Source organism: Oncorhynchus keta, chromosome 2 (genome assembly GCF_023373465.1).
Source record: "Oncorhynchus keta strain PuntledgeMale-10-30-2019 chromosome 2, Oket_V2, whole genome shotgun sequence".
NCBI lineage: Eukaryota > Metazoa > Chordata > Actinopteri > Salmoniformes > Salmonidae > Oncorhynchus > Oncorhynchus keta.
Genome location: NC_068422.1, coordinates 73065725 through 73072212, shown reverse-complemented (window position 1 = coordinate 73072212; position 6488 = coordinate 73065725). Strand labels below are relative to the sequence as shown.

Sequence of the window (6488 nt, the reverse complement as noted above, 5' to 3'; positions counted from 1 at the left end):
ACTGACTCTGCCCCTGACCTCTGCCTGCCCTGAGCCTGCCTGCCTGCCGTTCTGTACTGACTTACTGACTCTGCCCTGGATTACTGACCTGACCCCTGCCTGACCCTGAGCCTGCCTGCCTGCCGTTCTGAGCCTGCCTGCCTGCCTTCTGTACTTCACTGACTCTGCCCTGGATTACTGACCTCTGCCTGCCCTGAGCCTGCCTGCCTGCCGTTCTGTACTTCACTGACTCTGCCCTGGATTACTGACCTCTGCCTGCCCTGAGCCTGCCTGCCTGCCGTTCTGTACTTCACTGACTCTGCCCTGGATTACTGACCTCTGCCTGCCCTGAGCCTGCCTGCCTGCCGTTCTGTACTTCACTGACTCTGCCCTGGATTACTGACCTCTGCCTGCCCTGAGCCTGCCTGCCTGCCTGTACCTTACTGACTCTCTGATTACTGACCTCTGCCTTCACTGACTCTGACTCTGCCCTGGATTACTGACCTCTGCCTGCCCTGAGCCTGTACCCTGCCTGCCCCTGACCTCCGCCTCTGTACTTCACTGACTCTGCCCTGGATTACTGACCTCTGCCTGCCCTGAGCCTGCCTGCCTGCCGTTCTGTACCTTACTGACTCTGCCCTGGATTACTGACCTCTGCCTCTCCTGACCCTGAGCCTGCCTGCCTGCCGTTCTGTACCTTACTGACTCTGCCCTGGATTACTGACCTCTGCCTGCCCTGAGCCTGCCTGCCTGCCGTTCTGTACTTCACTGACTCTGCCCTGGATTACTGACCTCTGCCTGCCCTGAGCCTGCCTGCCTGCCGTTCTGTACTTCACTGACTCTGCCCTGGATTACTGACCTCTGCCTGCCCTGAGCCTGCCTGCCTGCCGTTCTGTACTTCACTGACTCTGCCCTGGATTACTGACCTCTGCCTGCCCTGAGCCTGCCTGCCTGCCGTTCTGTACTTCACTGACTCTGCCCTGGATTACTGACCTCTGCCTGCCCTGAGCCTGCCTGCCTGCCGTTCTGTACCTTACTGACTCTGCCCTGGATTACTGACCTCTGCCTCTCCTGACCCTGAGCCTGCCTGCCTGCCTGTCGTTCTGTACCTTACTGACTCTGCCCTGGATTACTGACCTCTGCCTCTCCTGACCCTGAGCCTGCCTGCCTGCCGTTCTGTACCTTACTGACTCTGCCCTGGATTACTGACCTCTGCCTGACCTCTGCCTGCCTGCCTGCTCTGTACTCCTGCCCTGCCTGCCCTGCCGTTCTGTACCTTACCTTACTGACTCTGCCCTGGATTACTGACCTGACCCTGAGCCTGCCTGCCTGTCGTTCTGTACCTTACTGACTCTGCCCTGAATTACTGACCTCTGCCTGACTCCCTGATTACTGACCCTGAGCCTGCCTGCCTGCCGTTCTGTACCTTACTGACTCTGCCCTGGATTACTGACCTCTGCCTGCCCTGAGCCTGCCTGAGCCTGTACCTTACTGCCTGCCCGTTCTGTACCTGACTCTGCCCTGACTGACCTCTGCCTGCCCTGGATTACTGACTCTGCCCTGGCTCTGCCCCTGACCCTGAGCCTGCCTGCCTGTCGTTCTGTACCTTACTGACTCTGCCCTGGATTACTGACCCTGACCCTGAGCCTGCCTGCCCTGACCCTGAGCCTGCCTGCCTGTACCTTACTGACTCTGCCCTCTGACCCTGAGCCTGCCTGTTCTGTACCTTACTGACTCTGCCCTGGATTACTGACCTCCGCCTGCCCTGACCCTGAGCCTGCCTGCCTGTCGTTCTGTACCTTACTGACTCTGCCCTGGATTACTGACCTCCGCCTGCCCTGACCCTGAGCCTGCCTGCCGTTCTGTACCTTACTGACTCTGCCCTGGATTACTGACCTCCGCCTGCCCTGACCCTGAGCCTGCCTGCCGTTCTGTACCTTACTGACTCTGCCCTGGATTACTGACCTCTGCCTGCCCTGACCCTGAGCCTGCCTGCCGTTCTGTACCTTATTGACTCTGCCCTGGATTTACTGACCTCCACCTGTCCTGACCCTGCCTGCCGTTCTGTACCTTACTGACTCTGCCCTGGATTACTGACCTCTGCCCTGGAACACTGACCTCTGCTTGCCCTTGACCTTTTGTTTGCCTGCCCCCTGTTTTGTAAATAAACATCTGTGAATCGAACTGTCTGCATCTGGGTCTTATACTGAGTGTTGTCTATCTATATACAGTGTTGTAAAGATGTGCAATAGTTAAAGTACTAAAGGGAAAATAAATAGACCAATATGGGCTGTATTTTTAATGACGTTTGTTCTTCATTGGTTGCCCTTTTCTTTTGGCAACAGGACACAAATATTGCTGCTGTGATGGCACACTGTGGGATTTCACCCAATAAATATCGGAGTTTATCAAAATTGGATTTGTTTTCAAATTCTTTGTGGGTCTGTGTAATCTGAGGGAAATATGTGTCTCTAATATGGTCATACATTTAGCAGGAGGTTAGAAAGTGCAGCTCAGTTTCCACCTAATTTTGTTGGAAGTGTGCACATAGCCTTTCTTCTCTTGAGAGCCAGGACTGCCTACTGCGGCCTTTCTCAATAGCAAGGCTATGCTCTCTGTACATAGTCAAAGCTTTCCTTAAGTTTGGGTCAGTCACAGTGGTCAGGTATTCTGCCACTGTGTACTCTCTGTTTAGGGCCAAATAGCATTCTAGTTTGTGCAGTTGTTTTATTGATTCTTTCCAATGTGTCAAGTAATTATCTTTTTGTTTTCTCATGATTTGGTTGGGTCTAATTGTGCTGCTATCCTCGGGCTCTGTGGGGTCTGTTTGTGTATGTGAACAAAGCCCCAGGACCAGCTTGCTTAGGGGCCTCTTCTCCAGGTTCATCTCTCTGTAGGTGATGGCTTTGTTATGGAAGGTTTGGGAATTTCTTCCTTTTAGGTGATTGTAGAATTGAATGGCTCTTTTCTGGATTTAATTAGTGGATATCGGCCTAATTCTGCTCTGCATGCATTATTTGGTGTTTTATGTTGTACACAGAGGATATCTTTGCAGAATTCTGCATGCAGTCTTAATTTGGTGTTTTTCCCATTTTGTGAATTATTGTTTGGTGAGCAGATCCCAGACCTCACAACCATAAAGGGCAATGGGTAGTATTTTTAGCCAGATCCTAATTGATATGTCGAATTTGATGATCCTTTTGATGATCTCATCTCTCCCAAGTGGTCATTCTCTCTTTCTCCCCTTACCCATCTGTCTATCGCCTCCTTTGAATTTCATGCTGTCACAGTTACCAGCCCTTTCAAGCTTAACATCCTTATCATTTATCGCCCTCCAGGTCCCCTCGGAGAGTTCATCAATGAGCTTGATGCCTTGATAAGCTCCTTCCTGAGGACGGCTCACCTCTCACAGTTCTGGGCGACTTTAACCTCCCCACGTCTACCTTTGACTCATTCCTCTCTGCCTCCTTCTTTCCACTCCTCTCCTCTCCTCTTTTGACCTCACCCTCTCACCTTCCCCCCTACTCACAAGGCAGGCAATACGCTCGACCTCATCTTTACTAGGTGCTGTTCTTTCACTAACCTCATTGCAACTCCCCTCCAAGTCTCCGACCACTACCTTGTATCCTTTTCCCTCTCGCTCTCATCCAACACTTCCCACACTGCCCCTACTCGGATGGTATCGCGCCGTCCCAACCTTCGCTCTCTCTCCCCGCTACTCTCTCCTCTTCCATCCTATCATCTCTTCCCTCTGCTCAAACCTTCTCCAACCTATCTCCTGATTCTGCCTCCTCAACCCTCCTCTCCTGCCTTTCTGCATCCTTTGACTCTCTATGTCCCCTATCCTCCAGGCCAGCTCGGTCCTCCCCTCCCGCTCCGTGGCTCGACGACTCATTGCGAGCTCACAGAACAAGGCTCCGGGCAGCCAAGCGGAAATGGAGGAAAACTCGCCTCCCTGCGGACCTGGCATCCTTTCACACCCTCCTCTCTACATTTTCCTCCTCTGTCTCTGCTGCTAAAGCCACTTTCTACCACTCTAAATTCCAAGCATCTGCCTCTAACCCTAGGAAGCTCTTTGCCACCTTCTCCTCCCTCCTGAATCCTCCCCCTCCTCCCTCTCTGCAGATGACTTCGTCAACCATTTTGAAAAGAAGGTCGACGACATCCGATCCTCGTTTGCTAAGTCAAACGACACCGCTGGTTCTGCTCACACTGCCCTACCCTGTGCTCTGACCTCTTTCTCCCCTCTCTCTCCAGATGAAATCTCGCGTCTTGTGACGGCTGGCCGCCCAACAACCTGCCCGCTTGACCCTATCCCCTCCTCTCTTCTCCAGACCATTTCCGGAGACCTTCTCCCTTACCTCACCTCGCTCATCAACTCATCCCTGACCGCTGGCTACGTCCCTTCCGTCTTCAAGAGAGCGAGAGTTGCACCCCTTCTGAAAAAACCTACACTCGATCCCTCCGATGTCATCAATTACAGACCAGTATCCCTTCTTTCTTTTCTCTCCAAAACTCTTGAACGTGCCGTCCTTGGCCAGCTCTCCCGCTATCTCTCTCAGAATGACCTTCTTGATCCAAATCAGTCAGGTTTCAAGACTAGTCATTCAACTGAGACTGTTCTTCTCTGTATCACGGAGGCGCTCCGCACTGCTAAAGCTAACTCTCTCTCCTCTGCTCTCATCCTTCTAGACCTATCGGCTGCCTTCGATACTGTGAACCATCAGATCCTCCTCTCCACCCTCTCCGAGTTGGGCATCTCCGGCGTGGCCCACGCTTGGATTGCGTCCTACCTGACAGGTCGCTCCTACCAGGTGGCGTGGCGAGAATCTGTCTCCTCACCACGCTCTCTCACCACTGGTGTCCCCCAGGGTTCGGTTCTAGGCCCTCTCCTATTCTCGCTATACACCAAGTCACTTGGCTCTGTCATAACCTCACATGGTCTCTCCTATCATTACTATGCAGACGACACACAATTAATCTTCTCCTTTCCCCCTTCTGATGACCAGGTGGCGAATCACATCTCTGCATGTCTGGCAGACATATCAGTGTGGATGACGGATCACCATCTCAAGCTGAACCTCGGCAAGACGGAGCTGCTCTTCCTCCCGGGAAGGACTGCCCGTTCCATGATCTCGCCATCACGGTTGACAACTCCATTGTGTCCTCCTCCCAGAGCGCTAAGAACCTTGGCGTGATCCTGGACAACACCCTGTCGTTCTCAACTAACATCAAGGCGGTGGCCCGTTCCTGTAGGTTCATGCTCTACAACATCCGCAGAGTACGACCCTGCCTCACACAGGAAGCGGCGCAGGTCCTAATCCAGGCACTTGTCATCTCCCGTCTGGATTACTGCAACTCGCTGTTGGCTGGGCTCCCTGCCTGTGCCATTAAACCCCTACAACTCATCCAGAACGCTGCAGCCCGTCTGGTGTTCAACCTTCCCAAGTTCTCTCACGTCACCCTGCTCCTCCGCTCTCTCCACTGGCTTCCAGTTGAAGCTCGCATCCGCTACAAGACCATGGTGCTTGCCTACGGAGCTGAGGGGAACGGCACCTCAGTACCTCCAGGCTCTGATCAGGCCCTACACCCAAACAAGGGCACTGCGTTCATCCACCTCTGGCCTGCTCGCCTCCCTACCACTGAGGAAGTACAGTTCCCGCTCAGCCCAGTCAAAACTGTTCGCTGCTCTGGCCCCCAATGGTGGAACAAACTCCCCACGACGCCAGGACAGCGGAGTCAATCACCACCTTCCAGAGACACCTGAAACCCCACCTCTTTAAGGAATACCTAGGATAGGATAAAGTAATCCTTCTCACCCCCCTTAAAAGATTTAGATGCACTATTGTAAAGTGGCTGTTCCACTGGATGTCATAAGGTGAATGCACCAATTTGTAAGTCGCTCTGGATAAGAGCGTCTGCTAAATGACTTAAATGTAAATGTAAATGTAATGATCGAAGGCCCTTCTTGTCTTGGCTCTAAGATCGTTCACAGCTTTGTGGAAGTTACCTGTGGCACTGATGTTTACACCGAGATATGTATCGTTTTTTTGTGTGGAATTTGTATTTGTGGTCTGGCAACTGGACCTATTATTTTCTTACTGAGATTAACTGTCGGGGCCCAGGTCTGACAGAATCTGTGTAGAAGATCTAGGTGCTGCTGTAGGCCCTCCTTGGTAGAAGCAAATAGTAGACATTTGACTTCAGATTCTAGTAGGGATTCTAGTAGGGTGAGGCCAGGTGCTGCAGACTGTTCTAGTGCCCTCGCCAATATAGGTTGAAGAGGGTGTGGCTTAAGCTGCGTCCCTGTCTCACCCCACGGCTCTGTGGAAAGAAATGTGTGTCTTTTGCCAATTTTAACTACACACTTGTTGTTTGTGTACATGGATTTTATAATGTCGTATGTTTTACCCCCAACACCACTTTCCATCAATTTACACCAGACCCTCATGCCAAATTGATTCAAAGGCTTTTTTGAAATCAACAAAGCATGAGAAGACTTTGCCTTT

General features: G+C 52.2%; 1 long non-coding RNA gene across 2 annotated transcripts in view; it reads right to left on the bottom strand.

Annotated features, from left to right (window-relative positions):
* LOC127912623 (uncharacterized) overlaps window positions 1-1088 on the bottom strand; it is a 1791-nt gene extending 703 nt beyond the window's left edge. For both annotated transcript variants that reach the window (XR_008083347.1, XR_008083346.1), the window contains exons 1-2: window positions 705-1088; window positions 183-383 (exon numbers count right to left, since the gene is read on the bottom strand). This is a non-coding gene — a long non-coding RNA (uncharacterized LOC127912623). The remainder of the gene's footprint in view (window positions 1-182; window positions 384-704) is intronic.
* Window positions 1089-6488: the final 5400 nt, after the last annotated feature.